This window comes from Schistocerca americana, chromosome 2 (genome assembly GCF_021461395.2).
Source record: "Schistocerca americana isolate TAMUIC-IGC-003095 chromosome 2, iqSchAmer2.1, whole genome shotgun sequence".
Classification (NCBI taxonomy): Eukaryota; Metazoa; Arthropoda; class Insecta; order Orthoptera; family Acrididae; genus Schistocerca; species Schistocerca americana.
The window spans coordinates 905,526,172-905,544,424 of record NC_060120.1 but is presented as its reverse complement, the minus strand read 5'-3'; positions in this window follow the sequence as shown (position 1 = coordinate 905,544,424).

Sequence of the window (18,253 nt, the reverse complement as noted above, 5' to 3'; positions counted from 1 at the left end):
CAGGGAGGACGGCTAAATTTGTCAAATTGGCAAGCACTTTCACTTTAGCTTCAAGACTCTTCTGAGTCTGTTGGTATGGTTTCAAGTCAGGGAACGGTTTATTCTATTCGACGTGTAACACGTTTCCATTCGTTTCTGTCAGAGGTGCAGTGCTTCGCGAAAATATTTCTTTATTGATTTTATTCAAATTTTACTTCTAAAGTAAGATTTTGCGTGGAATCCATTGTTTACAATGAGATGGAACCATGCGCTCTTCTAGATCAGTGAATTTAGTTTCTCTGAATTTCCAAAGCTTCTGGGAATTTTTAACGTGTTAAATAGCATTTCTGATTTTGTTCTTTGTCCATATCCACGCCGCGTAGTACCATAATCTGCCTAAATTCACTGTGAATCAATTAGATGACGAGAGTAACGCCTTCAGCGATCGATTTCAGTTATGTCACGCCCTTCTCGACTGAGCATTTGATGTGAGTTAGGGAATTCATTTCAACGTTGAAGATTATTGCAGTGATGAGAGGACTGTGTCACATATGCATTACTTTGTACTAGCGAGTGATGCTATGTTTGATAATGCAGAAAATTAAATTATACACATAATGAAGTCCAAAATGTATAAAGGTTTTTTCCTCATTTTTCATTTATGGATTGTGATATGCCTTTCGTCATCATCGCATAACGTCGGTAACATACCTATGCTCACCATATTCATTCTTCAGTGGTATCGATTATGATAATTCAGGACCTTCAGTGAGGACCTGTAGCGTCCTAGCATGTCCCCGCAATGGTTGTCAGTAACATCTACTCTTCCTTACATGAGTATTTTCTAGCTACTATCACACTCTATTGTACCTGGTAGCACCTGTACTTCATTTGCATGATATAGTTTTGTCTACCTTTGACGTGCATTTGATCATTTCTCTCGACATGTCCAGTAACACACCATGACTCATCGTCCAGTCCATATCTAATAAAATGGTATGGTAAGTTTACATGCTCTACTACTAACATGGATTAGTTATTCCTAGAATCTGGAATGTCGCTAGTACCTCTTCCTTTGCCCTCCGTTTCCAGATCCAGTCCAACTCACAACTTGTACATCAGTGACAGGAAATGAAGGACATCTCCAATTATCTTTATGCCTTTCACATATGTTTTGAGGCAAAAGGCTCACTTGGCTTCACATTCTGTCAATCACCCTTCTGTATGTCCTTGTACGGTGATAACTGAAACTTTTCTTTCTGATATCACTCTTTCCATTAGCAATTTCTCGCCTAGAGATTTTTGTCATTAATAAAAACGCCTTTCTACACCTGCCTTGATACTTCTATGTGCTATATATATGGATAGTATTGGTGTTTTCTGAAACTTCTTGTATTATGACATGTACATTGGCAGCATTGTTACAATCACTATTACTTCCATTACTACTCGTATACCCATCGCTATTAAATTGTAATAATAATAATAATCATTATTATTACTACATCCAAATATATCTACTCATACTACACTTCTATGGCTCTGGTAACTGTGATTTTGATAAGGACTGCAAATTATTCTTATTGTCGTGATTTTTGAGTTTCTACCGGCGTATTTGATAGTCAAAATATCCATGGGTGCGCTGCCGGTCTATAGTGTCCAACGGGCACAATATTTCGGCGATCATACATGTCGCCATCATCAGGTGAACTGACGGACTGAGCACCTGTGAACTTGCCGGCACGGAGATCCGTACGCTATGGCTAATCAGAGGGAACTGGGTTCGGTCGTGGCGGCGGCCGATTTAATTACCCTCCGCCCGCGGCGCGCTCCCTCCGCCGTCCGCGCCCCGAGCCACGGTCGCGCGGTGGAACAGATTGCGACGGCGTCTGAGATGACGTCGGTGTGTTGGCTCTGTCCGCCGTGGTCGTCACAACTATACGTTTGCTCGATTTACTCTTGATTAACCCAATCGCTGGTTCCCAAGCCTTGGTAAGATTATAGCCACAGTCACGGTTTATGACGTCGTCATTGGTGCGAATTTCGATGGCCTCTCTAACAACGCTACGTAGAGCATATGCCACAGCTTAACCCAAGAACTTGCGCATTTGATGGATGTTTTTAAGGAAAATGGATACTCCGAGAAGTAGATTCGTCGGGGTATTGAGTTTGGACCATCTCTAGAGGTGCATGAAGAGGAACATAGATCGGTGGCCTTTCTTCCTTACTGGAGGCATATAGTTTAAGATTGGACAAATTTTGGGGAGCTTCAACATTAAGAGTGTGTTCCCTCCACCTTCTATGATTAGGGCACTACTCGGCTCTGTGAAAGATGATTTTGGGCTTAGGAAACCCAGTGTACACAAAATTCCGTGTCTGTGTGGGAAGGCTTACATTGGCCGTTCGATTCGCGCAGTTGATGATTGGTGTGTGGAACATCGCCGTCACTACTTAAATGAGTGACACGGTATGAAATTTGATGAAACTGTGGTAGTTTCCAGCATTTCCGGTTTTTGCAACAGTGTCTATAAATAGGCGATTGAAATTAGGTTGGTGGATAATTTAATCAACAGAGACAATGGATTTCCTCTTAACAGGACGTCGAATCCTGTACTATCTTGCATCAAAATCGAACGTTCTTCGGTGCGGCCCTGAGTGCGATATATCGTGGCCGCCAGTGTTCTACTAAGGGCGGCGCCACTTCCCTGTCTTGGAGGGCAGCAACCGTGTTGGGCGGCGCATGCCCAGTGTGCTGAACTGTGCCCAATATACTACGTTGATTTGCAGCCTGGCGCCAGTTCTCAGCGGGACTCATCAGCAGAAGCAGCATTCTCCATGATGATGCCGACCATTTGGAGCGTCGAAATATTGAGTCAACTTGATTTTAGAATCCGGCAGAAAACCTGAAGAGACTTTCAAAACATTAACCACAACAGTCCCCCTGGTAGTACCAAAATGGATGTCTTCATCAGACGGACGCTATATTCTTGACAAACAAATATAATAACTTTGCCTGAAACAGATCGTCCTGAGCCTCTAGATGATTTGCTTCAAAGATTACACAGCAATAATGTTATCTAAGGGATTCATTTTTGAGAAGGTTTTTGGCAGGTCGAACTAGACTCCACTTGCCAGCAGTACACTACAGAGTTATGCTGTGGCAAGTTCTACCAGCTCAGAAAGCTACCGTTCAGATTGTCCTATTCGTCCTACAACTTCGTGTGGGCTCTTGGCATGGCACTAGAAGACGAAATAGATATATTTGTCACGAAACGAGTTGACGACATGATGTTTGAAGTTACCATAATTTTTATGCTTGGAAGCTGCTTTTTGCACTGTTGATGGAAGAATAAATGTGCGAATCTGGAGAAATAAGCTTATGGAAAGTAGGAGATTACTGAAACTTCCTGGCAGATTAATACTGTGTGTCCGACCGAGACTCGAACTCGGGACCTTTGCCTTTCGCGGGCAAGTGCTCTACCATCTGAGCTACCGAAGCACGACTCACGCTCGGTACTCACAGCTTTACTTCTGCCAGTTTCTCGTCTCCTACCTTCCAAACACTCCGCTGCAGAGTGAAAATCTCATTCTGGAAACATCCCCCAGGCTGTGGCTAAGCCATGTCTCCGCTATATCCTTTCTTTCAGAAGTGCTAGTTCTGCAAGGTTCGCAGGAGAGCTTTTGTAAAGTTTGGAAGGTAGGAGACGAGAAACTGGCAGAAGTAAAGCTGTGAGTACCGAGCGTAAGTCGTGCTCCGGTAGCTCAGATGGTAGAGCACTTGCCCGCGAAAGGCAAAGGTCTCGAGTTCGAGTCTCGGTCGGGCACACAGTTTTAATCTGCCAGGGGGTTTCATATCAGCGCACACTCCGCTGCAGAGTGAAAATCTCATTTAGGAGATTACTGTTTGTGATCCGACTTTGCCAAGATGAAATACGTCCCAATGATGGGAAGGCGATAAGGAGTTTCAGCCAAGGACTACAAGAAAACAAGTAAGGAGTTTTGTTGGGGTAGTTAATTGTTATAGTAGATTTATTGGAAATGAGTTTTCTACATCTCCCAGCTTGTGCAACCTCATGTGAAAGAATATGTTTTGGTACAGGGATGAGGATGCAAATAAGGAGTTTCAATGAACTCATACAAACTTTAGTCAATGTGCCTATCCCAGCCCAGCCCAATCTGATAATTCCGTTCTACATTGCACTGGATTGCAGCAAAACTGGCACCAGGGTGGAGGTATTTGAAGAGGTGGATTTAAAAGGAGGAAAATGTAATAAACCAACCGCAGTCACCAGCCATGCGCTGAATGAGAGTGAATGTAATCACTCTGTTACAGAATTGGAGTTGTTAGCCATCGACTACGCTTTCTAACAGTTTCGATATTATCTCTATGACAGGTCAACCATGGTATACGCTGACCACAACGCCCTGGAGCGTTTAATATCAGAAAAGTTAACCCATGAACAGATGTCTCTTTGGAAAATTTATTTACAGGAGTCCAACTTTCATATTAAACATATCCCTGGAAAAGGCAATATAGTTGTAGACGAGCTACCACAATCACCTATCCGGTTAGGTCGAGGAGTGGAACAAGAGATAAATGAAAACAGATTCCACACCTTCTCCCCGATGAACTCTGCATTTGAAAATTTCGTTAATGAGCCGTTGGTAAGTATAAGTCAGGAGCAAGACAAGGATCCAGCACTGCGAGCAGAAAAGGCACAAGACACAAGTTTCCGATACTAATGCTCAGAAAAAATTAGTTACTCTGGTTACGAAGATTTTCGCATCGGAGTTCTTGCATAAAAATTTCTCGGCTCACTTGCCGACTCAAATTCGGATAAAACTACAAGATTTCGATGATATCCACCATCAACTTTGTCAAAGACTAAAAGTGACTGTCGTAAGCTGACTAGGATCCCTCTTGTATATGGCCTAGAAAGGCACGCCGTTGGCTGAATTACACTACCGGCCATTAAAATTGCCACACCACGAAGATGACGTGCTACATACGCGAAATTTAACCGAGAGCAAGAAGATGCTGTGATATGCAAATGATTAGCTTTTCAGAGCATTCACACAAGGTTGGCACCGGTGGCGACACCTACAATGTGCTGACATGAGGAAAGTTTCCAACGGATTTCTCATACACAAACAGCAATTGACCGGCGTTGCCTGGTGAAACGTTGGTGTGATAACTCGTGTAACGAGGACAAATGCGTACCATCACGTTTCCGACTTTGATAAAAGTCGGATTGTAGCCTATCGCGATTGCGGTTTATCGTATCGCGACATTGCCGCTGGCGTTGGTCGAGATCCAATGACTGTTAGCAGAATATGGAATCGGTGGGTTCAGGTGGGTAATACGGAACGTCGTGCTGTATCCCAACGGCCTCGTATCACTAGCAGTCGAGATGACAGGCGTCTTCTCCTCATGGCTGTAAATGATCGTGCAGCCACGTCTGGATCCCTGAGGCAACATATGGGGACGTTTGCAAGGCAATAACCATCTGCACGAACAGTTCAACGGCGTTTATATCAGGATGGACTATCATCTAGGAGACCATGGCTGCGGTTACCCTTGACGCTGCATCACGAGCGCCTGCCATGGTGTACTCAACGACGAACCTGGGTGTACGAATGGCAAAACGTCATTTTTTCGGATGAATCCAGGTTCTGTTTACAAATGGTCGCATCCGTCTTTGGCGACATCGCGGTGAACGCACATTGGAAGCGTGTATTCGTCATCGCCATACTGGCGTATCACCCGGCGTGATGGTATGGTGTGCCATTGGTTACACGTCTCGGTGACCTCTTGCTCGCATTGACGCCACTTTGAACAGTGGACGTTACATTTCAGATGTGTTACGAGCCGTGGCTCTACCCTTCATTCGATCCCTGCAAAACCCTACATTTCAGCCTGCACGAGCCTTTCTGGATACAGAAAATGTTCGACTGCTGCCCTGGCCAGCACATTCTCCAGATTTCTCACCAATTGAAAAGATCTGGTCAATGGTGGCCGAGCAACTGGCTCGTCACAATACGCCAGTCACTACTCTTGATGAACTGTGGTATCGTGTTGAAGCTGCATGGGCAGCTGTGCTTGTACACGCCATCCAACCTCTGTTTGACTCAATGCCCAGGCGTATCAAGGCCGTTATTACGGCCAGAGGTGGTTGTTCTGGGTACTGATTTCTCAGGATCTATGAACCAAAACTGCGTGAAAATGTAATCGCCTGTCAGTTCTAGTAAAATATATTTGTCCAATGAATACCCGTTTATCATCTGCATTTCTTCTTGGTGTAGCAATTTTAACGGCTTGTTGTGTCCGTCATGATGGTGCTTACAGAGGCAGTGCGCTCTGGGTTCATAGATTTTTCCAGCGCCCTCTACCTAGCATTGCTTACAGCGCCATTCATCGTGTCAGACGGTGAACTGCGGGGAGGACACAGTGCGCAGCGTTCGACGCCTTGAGAAGCTGCGCCATAAATAATCTCAGTTGCTGAGTAATCTGGCTTTTGTGCAACGCTGTCGTGACAAGCAGATTGTACCGAAGTTCTAACGATCAGACATCACATCCGAATCGCTGCAACGAGTAGAATTTTACGCAAGACATGCTATCATCAAGGAGAGAATACGTCCTACCAGTTAAGAACCTGATACCAACGCTCCCACCTTAGGTAGTTGACGTCTATTTCTGTCTTCACTTCTCTCAACATGGGGCCGGGAATGGGTAGACATGACTTTGATTGCACATCAACGGGATAATTTAAGCAAGACAACTGCAAAACAGACTTATTAATTTTAGCGCCTTAACCGTGAACAAAGAACTGCGGGGTCCAATTGCTCTCACCGTAGTCTCATCAACTTTTGCGACACGAAACTTGACGAAGCCACCATCTCGGTTCTCAGTAAATGGGTAAATTTTGGTCCAGCTCCAAAAAAACTACTAGTGGCCGAGTGGAACAAGCAGTTAGCCACCTACCTGAGGAAGCGGGAGGTAAGGCTTTCTACTAGCCGGAATTCACCTACAGTCAAACCTAATGTTAGCAGTGCGGGAAAACAAGGACTGAAATCGTTGGAGAAGAATGAAGTGTCCGGTGTCTCGTAAGCTGGCAAGGGGGATGCTACGGTTATTCTTAGTGCTACAGTTCTCATAACAAAGTGAGTTTTTTTATTAAAAGATAGTACACACTGAAACGGTACCCCACATCGGCACGTTTCAGGAAGACGTGGAAACTACTTAAGAATTCTGCCCTCTCTGAAGAACTTGCCAAGGATTTGAGGACAAGAGCACCGAGGCCATCTAGGCCGTGTAGTCTGCCTAAATTATTCAAAGACGGCGCCCCATTTAAGACCAACCATTAGAGGTATCGGCTCTTCTACATACAGGCTGGCAAATTTTCTGACTAAAGTGTTGTCACTTATAGTCGGTCGCTGTAGACATCATATGAAACAATCACACGATAAAGCAGATAAGAACTGGCCCGAGTGAAATCGTGGTTAGCCTTGATGTAGTCTCCTTGTTTACGAAGGTACCAGTGGTTCAAATGGTTCTGAGCACTATGGGACTTAACTGCTGTGGTCATCAGTCCCCTAGAACATAGAACTACTTAAACCTAACTAACCTAAGGACATCACTCACATCCATGCCCGAGGCAGGATTCGAACCTGCGACCGTAGCGGTAACGCGGTTCCAAACTGTAGCGCCTAGAACCGCACGGCCACTCCGGCCGGCGAAGGTACCAGTGGAAGATACATTAAAACTGTTGGCACTCTTGACAACCACGTATTTCTCATTCGGCGGAAATTATTATGAAATAACCGATGGAACAGCCATGGGTTCGCCACCATGACCAGTCGTAGCTAACTCTTTCATGGAAGATGTTTAAAGATGAGCGTTGAACAGTGTTCCTTCAAGCCATCTTGCTTCTTCAGATGGGCTGACGATACTTTTTCAATCTGCCCGCATGGCAGTGTGGCACTGCAGTAGTTCGTGGATCATTTGAATGGTAAACATCCCAGCATAAGATTTAGAGTGAAGGTGAAGTAGGACGGGGAGTTACCATTCTTAGATGTGTAGGTCGAACGAAAATCAGATGGACGACTTGGCCATTCTGTGTACGGAAAACCGACTCATACAGGTCTGTATCTCAAGGGGCATAGCTTTATCCATCCAGCTCAGAAGAGAGCTATGCTGAACGCCTTAGTATACAGAGCCAAACTATTTCAGACATGGACTACCTCGGTTCCGAGATTAAGCATCTGAAAATGGTGTTGAGGAGGAACGAGTATTCTGTCCGCGACATTAGGTCACCACTGCTGACGCTCCGTTGAAACAAGCCGAAATAAGCAGCAAATAGTGCGGCTTTCATTCTGTACAACAACTAGCAAGATAGGTAGAGTCTTAAACAGCCAAGGAACCGAACCAGTCTCCCAGCCACCCAGAAAAGTTAAAGAAATGCTGCAACCCTTTAAGATAATCTCTGCCTGAGAGTGCCGGGAATTTATAACATTCCTTGAGAGTGTGGCAACAGTTACATGGGCCAGTCCATAAGGACGGTGACCGATCGTTGCCTCCAGTATCAACGTCACCTTAAATACAAGCACTTACTTACTTTTACTATTTTTATCCACAACATTAAGAACTGTCCGTCCGCTCACTGAAATGTTTCTCCTCCTTTCGTAGTCCTTGCAGTTGTCATACTATACATTAGTTATAGAATGTGAGTCATTTAGTAAGAATACATTACCGTCGCTAGTGAATACGATTAATAGTGAGAGTAGGCGAGATACCACATAGACGTCTCACAGAAATTAAAACAACAAATAAACGAGTGTGAACTATGTTATACCAAAGGAATTCAAGAGTCAAAACTTCGAAAACGGAACTTCCAAAACATGTGTTTCGACAGAGCACACAGAAACTGTTGATTGTGAATGTAAAATTGTTGCGTTCATTTGCTGCAGCTTATGCGACAAACTATTTTGTTTTCATCATTTCCGAGGCAATGATCACATTCACGTTCATATGAACACCTAAATCGGGCAAGGGGGCGTATCTCAGTCACTCACCAGGGGCCGATAAGAGATTCCTATCATATGACACACGTAATGTCACTAATGATACACCAGACGTGTTTTCCGACGTAGGATTTGGTTGATTTGTCGCCTTGTTATCAAATGTTTGCGGTTCTCATTCGAAAGCCACTTCCCTTTCGGCCGCTAACAGAATAGTTGTGCAGAATCAATCCTACACAGACACAAATTGGGAGATCCCGAACAGCGGAAAAATAGTAGGCACGAGAGAGTTTTCAACGTGGCTTAACCACAACGCCGAAGCTCTGTTATGTTCCTGTATGTTGCTCTTCTGTGGTTGGACCGTTTCTATTTTGCTTTCTTTTACAGTTCTGTGTCCAGTTTTTGACCGGCTGTCCACTGGCCCCTCTTACCAATAAATCTGAGAGGGGTGAGATGGGGAGTTTCAATTGTTAGCAATGCATGGGAGCGTGTACTGCACAGGGAAAGAACACGGAGGAATACTTCCTGCAGTTAACCGCCTGATGAGATGAATGGCGCTGCAAGCAATGCTAGATAGAGCACGCAACAGAATTCTATGAACGTAGAGCGTGCCACCTCTGTACACGCCATCGTGACGAAATCCAGCCGATCGGATGCCGTTATCGGGTATACAAGAGGGAAACTTGCTAGCTCATGTCAGTCAGTTTTAGTCCTTGGCGAAGATTGTGGTGGATGTCATCGAAAGCTTGGAATTTTATCCGAATTTGACGCGGCAAGTGAATCGAGAAATTTTTATGCAACTGATTAATCCAGAGACAGTGTACCGGCCAGCCTGTGGATGGTTATTAATGCAGTTTTCCATCAACCTCGGCGAATGCGGGCTGCTTCCTCTTATTCGGCCTCAGTTACAGTATGTCGACGATTGGTGCGCAAACACTGCCTCCACGTACGAATACACTATAATTACAAACATTTGGGTTACACTTATCTGGTATAAGACGTTCTCAGGGGGAGGGGGAGGGGGTGGGGGGGGGGGATCCACTGGGGGCCGATCCGCACGATAACTATGGGTTCGGTGTGGGGCGGCGGTGGGGTGGGTGGACTGTTGTGGGATTGTGAACCACTGAGGGCTATGGCGGGACAAAGCCTCTCCGTCGTTTCTAGTTCCCCAGTTTAATGGAATAACGTGGAACAGCGGGTGAGGGAAGTACCCGTGATTTGTGTCTAGTGCGAAAGGGCAACCTCTGACGACAAGACCGACGGTTTCTTCGTCACCTATTATTCCGAAGAAGTTAAGATAACGCAGACACCGATTTCTAGAGGATCATTGTGAAGAAAGGTGTTATGTTGGCATCACGCCATCTCCGAACGGGTACCCTGTCCGCTTGGTTCAAATGCTAATTGGCTGGCAAGTTAATCACGTGCAACAGATTTTCAAGAACAGCTAATAACCTGCTTTTCTCCCAAATTTCAGTCCTTTTACATCACTCAGCAACCACTTGTTATGCATCAACCTCGTGTTACCACGTCATAGGAGGATATAACAATACGAATTAAAGTGTTACTTATTTGGAGAACCATATATTTTCGTTTATGTTTGTAATGAGCATCTCTCCTGTACATATGTTTTTGATGCAATCGTCTCTGTGTGTAATAATAAATGTATTTTGTGCATTTATCGATGCTCAGCGATACTGAAATGGTCTGTTGCTGAAACAGAATAGAGAAGGGAAATATGATCTTTTATTTATGAAAAAGAATGCGAGACAGTCTCTTTCACGTTATCTCGTAGTATTCTTTGCACGTGCTGTGTAAGATCTCAGTTGGAAGTTCCTTTTGCTTGCTGGTTAAATGTGTTCTTTGTTAAGCATTTTTGTAATTATTCTTAATTTACCTCCTCCGAATTGGACAATTTTGCTCCATAGGATCCAGCGGAGTCGACAGATACTTGTGAAAAAACACGATGACCGAACGCGTATTGGGTTCAGTCATTAATTTGTGTTTGTCCATTGCAATCGGCGACCCTGGGTCCAAAGACTCATGGTTCTAATGTATCTTGCAGTCATTCCACATCAGAGATGTTACAAATGATTCGGCCATTCGTCTCCGAAAAATTATGCTGTAAGTTTTTGCCTCTGTCGGACACAGGTCCCATGTTTAATAATTAGGCGACTAGCCATCTTACAATTACGCGTTTATTCCAGGAAGGTTACAAAAAATATCAAAATGAACTACACCTGAAGTTAAAAGATGCAGTACAACGCGTCAGAACGTACGGTGAATATACGAGGCGTGTTTTTTTTAAGTAAGTAGCGTTTTGAAATTTAAAAAAGGCGTGCTAAGATATCTCAATAATTTTATTTTTACATGAAAGCCTGTACCTTAATCTACTTTTCTACATAATTTCCGTCAATATTTAGGCACTTGTCATAACGCTGTACCAGTTTTTTAATAACCTCCTCACAGAAGTCTGCCGCCTGACTTGTTAACCACTGCATCACCACTATTTTGACCTCGTCATCGTCTTGAAAACGCTGACCGCCCAGGTGTTTCCTCAAGTGCAGGAACAGATGGTAGTCACTGGGTGCAAGATCGGGGCTGTACGGAGGATGGTCTAGAGTTTCCCATCGAAAAGATGTGATGAGATCTTTGGTCTGATTCGCCACATGCGGACGGACATTGTCTTGCAGCAAAACGATGCCCTTGCTCAACTTGCCACGTCTTTTGTTCTGAATTGAACGGCGCAGATTGTGCAATGTCTTACAGTAAGCTGCTGCATTGGTTGGTTGGTTGGTTGTTTTGGGGAAGGAGACCAGACATCGAGGTCATCGGTCTCATCAGATTAGGGAAGGAGGGGGAAGGAAGTCGGCCGTGCCCTTTGAAAGGAACCATCCCGGCATTTGCCTGGAGCAATTTAGGGAAATCACGGAAAACCTAAATCAGGATGGCCGGACGCAGGATTGAACCGTCGTCCTCCCGAATGCGAGTCCAGTGTCTAACCACTGCGCCACCTCGCTCGGTCTCTGCTGCATTGATTGTGTCATTACTGGGCAGAAATTCCACAAGCAATACTCCTTTTCTGTCACAGAAACTGTGCACATGATTTTCTGGCAGATATTGTTTGCTTAAACTTCACTTTTCTGGGTGAATTTGAATGCCGCCATTCCACGGAATGTTGCTTTGATTCTGGTGTGACGTAGGCCACCCATGTTTCATCGCCTGAAACAATTTGGCTTAAGAAATCACCACTGTCGTTGTGGTACCGCTCAAGGAAAGACAATGTACTGTCTAAACGTCTGGTTTTGTGCACATCCGACAACATTTTCGGTACCCAACGTGCGCACAATTTTCGGTAATTAAAGTGCTCGGTCACAATGCCGTACAAAACACTGCGAGAAACATTAGGAAAGTCATCCCGCAAGGAGGAAATCGTAAAGCGTCTGTTTCCTCTCACCTTATTTGTCCGCTTCCTGCACCAAACTTTCACAAACGAGCGAAGAACGCCCACTCCGTTGTTCATCATGCACATTCGTGCGGCCATCTTTAAATGCTCTCACCCACTTTCTTACCATTCCATCACTGATGTTTTTTCCGTAACTGCACAGGTCTCACGATGAATATCGATCGCTTTTAGGCCTTTAGCACTAAGAAATCTTATACCAGCCCGTACTTCACAGTCGGTCGGACTCACGATTATCGGGGGCATCTTAAACACTCAGTACACAACGTAAACAAGGAAGAATCAGACTGTAATGGCGTCAGTGCGTAGACAACAGATGTAGGTACCCAGTGCGCATGTGCAGAACGCCGACCGCAGCTATGCGGCCGCGGCGTGGCAAAACGGTACTTACTTAAAAAACACGCCTCGTAGTCGAAGAGTTACAGCACTAGCCGCTTACGTGATAATCTTAGTTTTGACTTCAGATGTTCCGAAGATAACGCAGTTTCCAACAGACCCGATAGAAGGTACTCCGTGGTGCTCGTAAACGTAAAGCGCGCGGCCTAATGAAACGTCCCCAGGAATTTATCATTCTGTTTACGTTTGGCGCCGCGCTTCATCGATGACGCACCGTTATTGGCATGAGCCAATTAAGACTCATTTGCGCGAGGTTAGGCCCTCGCAGCCGCCTTCCCACGGGTGGCCCACTGCCCACTGCGCTGTCCGCGGCCGCCTTCTGTTTTCGTTCCCCTACTTTCTCCCTCTTCCTGCCAGACGGGCGGCGCTATTTTTAGGGGCACCTTTGAAGACGCTGCATCCATTAGTCGCTATCTGGCGACGGGCGTACATTGTGATTTACAAAGCTTGTACTCGGCTGCTCCCGCAGATCACAGCGCGCTTAATTTATGACGCAGCACCGCGTGGCCGATGCTGTCGCGGGTTTAAAGCGCGCTTAAGCGGCCAGCCTGCTGCCGCTACTTAAGCCAACAACCGGCCCTCGCCTCGACCAGTGGGACAGACACATCGTAAAACCGCCAATGACTGCTCCAGAGGGACTGCCCGGCCCACAATTCCTTGTAAACAGACGCCTGCTCCCAACTTTTCCGAGTGTAAACACACAAGTCGCTGTCTAATTTACTGGAATTCCGTTCGGTCAGTATTTTTAACAATTTATTTGTGTCCTTACTGACTACAGCTGCTCTCACACTTACTGTAATTATTGTTTTGTCGCCAATGTATAACGTTGTTGCTTTTCGCAGAATTTGCAACGAACTGCTTCATTTTCGCACTTCAATAGGAACGCTGAAATGAAAACGTTGAGGTGTCGTGAATGACAATACAAAACTGTACATGAATAAAAAACTGGCCATGTGCGAGAAGAACTCGTGCACTGAAGGTCCCGTACAAACTTGATTACGTAAATAGACAGGTTATCCATTCCAGAAACCGAGAATAGACATTTATACTGGCAGGATTGAGAGGTGGCATGCCTTTACGATGCACACTGTGACTTGCCCCCTCTCATATTTATATTCGATTTGAGGAAGTATGGCCGAGTATTGTCATTACAAGGCTAGTATTGAGAACTCAGAAGATATGAATATTTTCCTCTCTAATTGCGTGTGGTGAAAAGTTGCTATTGCTTCACACACGGACTTCCCACGCAGCGTCTCTCGTCACCCTGGTGGTCCAGTGACAGGCGGGTTCTGCTGATCTTGAAAGGATTATGCCGACGGGTGTGAGGGAGTCGAGTGGACGCTGTCCAGATGCCGACATTGTCATAAGAGTGGGGGCGACACGCCCACAGGGGCCTGAAGGAGCGGCTGGGGCTAGAGATTCTGTTACTTCACAGAAGCTTAGTGAAAACACTTTCTGACGGGCTACCAGCGAGGCGTGGGAATGACTTGGGTTCCCAGGCAGTCTTGACGTGCAAATTCCCGCGTTTTCTGCAAAATCATAATTGTGATTGGCTTGCTCAGGGGATAGCTATGAGGGGATAGCTCTGTGACGTAGCAAAATCGGCGCAGAAATTGGAGCCAAGTATTTCCATTGGTGGAATAGTAGTGCTTCGGCAATAGAGTGGAATTTTCCGCCGGTTTTCAAGTTGATGATTGGCACGTTTAACCACGGTCACTGTGGTGGGAGCGGTAATGTTCCGTGTTCGGCTTGTACAGGTGCTCTTGGTGGAGTCGAGTCTCGCCTTTTGGTCGGAGTAGGTTACAAGACGGAGCTCTCGCTGCTCTGGACAGCCTGCCTTCCGTTGGCTGCCTAATATACTTTCATTTAATTGTAACTGTTTGATGAAGTTGCTGAAGTTTCGGCTTCAACGTAACTTTCCGAGTACAGTTGGCAATTGAGCGTTCTGCGTACAAGCGGCCTATGTTGTCCGTCTTGAGCAGTTTTGGCTAAAGTTGACTGTATCGGAGTTACTGTGTGACTTCGCTTATTAAAATCAATCACTGTACCGTGAGTGATTGTGTAGCGAGCCTTCTTTGTCTCCCTCAGAGGCGCATTTGTGTTGCTAGGAGGTCTTTAGTCTGGAGCAACCAGACCAGGATAATTTGTTTCGGGCTAAACTCGCGACATTATCATCACCACGACGGGACGTCGAAGCAACCAGCCATCGCCTCCGGTATGCCAGATCGTGTCCTTGCAGTTAAGAAGGCAGCTTGGTAATGTATGTCCGCAGCACCGGCAGATTAGGGAATTTTGCTATGTGACAATCAGAGCTCAGCAGAGCGCGCCTGTTCCCGTCTTTTGTAATATGGTTCTGTCTTGGGTGTTCTTGTCTGAGTTCTCACTACTGTAGCAGCAATTAATGTTGGGTTGGCTGGGTATTTCTCTTAAGATTTGAGTTGCAAGGAATTGGCTCCACATACCACTTGGTCATAAATGTCACAATCTAGTTTATGAACAACTTCACCCTCACACCATTTATTTGAGCATCCAATTTGACGTATTGTAAATGTTTCATGTGTTTTGTTTATTATGTTGAGTTTAGTCATAATAAATCAAATTGTGATTTCGGACAGAACTTTCATTCTGTTGATCAGTAGAGCAACCCTTTCATTTCTCACTACGTTAATGAGACTTTCCTTTATCAAATTAATTTCTATCAAATTAAATTATTGCAGGTGCCAAACTCTTTTCTACTCCACTTGCAGGGTCGACTACAGTCAGTTCGCGTTTCTTCTTAATTCTTGTGCAACAGCAAAAGTCGGAGTTAGAAAAGGGAGGGAGGGGGGCCTTAGAGCATCGTTTACATATGAAGATTCTACAAGAATGTGGTGTTAAATACACTGCTGGCCCCGGCACCTCACAGGATATTGGACTCAGAAATTCGCAGATTTTCGAGAATTTTTTAATTTCAGTGACATAAATGTGATATAAGTCGTACAGGAAGCAAGCGACCTCTATTACAATAATTAGTAGTTCTCCATTCAGGCTAACTGGGTCACGGTGGTAAAAGTCAAACACCAGGAAAGAATGACTCTACCGTTACAAATTTTCACAGACTACTCTGTTCGTGGCATGGGTCCTGAACCGAGTAACCTAGTCTGCGAACGGTTGTTTTGTGTACATCTTGAAATGGCATGCCTACGTACAGAAATATCTCATGGATATCTGGTGATGGATAAATTCCGAAGAAGAGTCGTACGAGGAGTAAAGTGATTCCTTGCCTGATGTTTGACTTTTAACTTCGCGACCCATTCAGCCTAAATGCAGAAATATTGATTGTTTCAATTTTAAATTTGACGTCAGATAACAAGTGACAATAGAAATATGTTTTTCATGTGATATAATTGTAATTTTATAGCTTTAGAATTTTTTCCTTTGGTTTTACTGTGAAACCTTACTTTTTGCCAAATTTCATGATTCTAGGCCAAAGCGAAGTACCCTATAGGTTTTGATGAGTGAGTTTGCGAATATCGAAGTATGTTACGTAATTGGCCGTAGTTCTTGGTACAATTGACTCAAGAATCTATTCCACCCCTATGAGCTTATAGGCCTTAGTGTGTGACATAAATTTTACGTTGATACGTATATCCATTCCTGAGGAAAAGGGTTTTTCAGTAGTTGAACAGACAGACGGATAAGAAAGGGAATCTATAAGGGTTCCGTTTTTACCGACATAGGCACGAGTGGGCTGAAGAAGAATATGAACCTCTACGAATGAGAGCTGGAAGAGAGGAATTAGAAGTGATAAAGGAATTTATCTATTTGGGAAGCAGGATCACAAGGGATGGTAGGAGGCGTAAAGAAATGGTTCAAATGGCTCTGAGCTCTATGGGACTCAACTGCTGAGGTCATTAGTCCCCTAGAACTTAGAACTAGATAAACCTAACTAACCTAAGGACATCACAAACATCCATGCCCGAGGCAGGATTCGAACCTGCGACCGTAGCGGTCTTGCGGTTCCAGACTGCAGCGCCTTTAACCGCACGGCCACTTCGGGCGGCAGGCGTAAAGAAACTGTGAACAGAATATAGCAGGCCAAAACTGCAGTTAATCTGAGGAAGAACTTAAGAACTTACTAACGAGCAAAAACTTCAACTATAAATAAGGAAACGGATAACAAAAGCATTTGTTTGGAGTGTGTCAATACGGGACTTAAGCTTTGACATTAGGAAAATGAATGAGAAAACGACCAGAGACATTGGAGTTTTGGTGCTACAGAAGAATGATGAAGATCAGCTGGAGAGATTCAATTACCTATGAAAAGGTGCTGGGAAGAATACAGTAAGCCAGATCGGATGCAGTACATATGCAGAAGAAGAGGAAAGTAGAAAGAAGAGTGGAATTACGTGCTGCTGCAAAACAACCTCACGGTTAAACACTAAAGAAGAAGACAGCAAATGAATGTAGGAAAACATCTGTGAAGTTTGGTAAGTATGAGAAATATAGTGGTAGTGTGTTGTGTTTAGGTATGTATTTTAAGTTTGTGCGAATTACTAATAATCTACTCACTTGAAATTTGTCGTTTGTCATTGATTAAACCATAGCAGCTGATAAACTGATTCAGTAGTTTGTTTATAGTGACAGTTTCAAGAAACAGCGTAGGGAAAAAAGGGAAATTTCACAGGAAGGTTATTGCTAGATAATACTTCACGATTTTCGTAGATCTGACTCAGTAATCGTATCTCGATTTGCTTCGATTAACTTTGGTAAAGTCACTTTAAAAAAATTATAAACATAAAACCTTTATAACTGGTTTCCAGCATTTCGTCACATCCGTGCAACTGCTAGGAACGAATTTCGTGAAGGTTGATCAAAATCGCCTCTTGTACCAAAAACCATCATTCATTAGGGTCAGCATGTCACTTTCCGTGAGAAACAGACATCCTTAAACACATTGAAGACTGTGGTACATTCGATTTTATATACACATCAACATGTGAACAACGTACATTCCCGATGAATCCCCACAAACTGGACGGAAAAACGAAAAGAAATAGAAAGGTTTTTCAGATGGTGTAACAGCAAACGAAACTGGGTTGTGATGTTACGAGCCAGAAACCAAAGTAATTCGTTCGCGAAGAACTTTGAAGGAAATAATCACTTCCTTACGGCAGTTACACTGCATCTGCCGCTATCATTGGGTTAGAGAATCAACGAATAGTTCATGCAGAACAGTATACAATAGCTTGCAACAAGTCATCGGTGAAATCCGTGAAAACAAGCAAAATAATTCTACCGCCGGTCATCACACACACAACGTTAGCTGAAACACGCTGTTTTGCAAGGAAAAGCAACCTCTTCAAAGTCAACTTCCATGTTACAATATTAGACAGCAGTAAACCAGGTCTAGGAATCGAA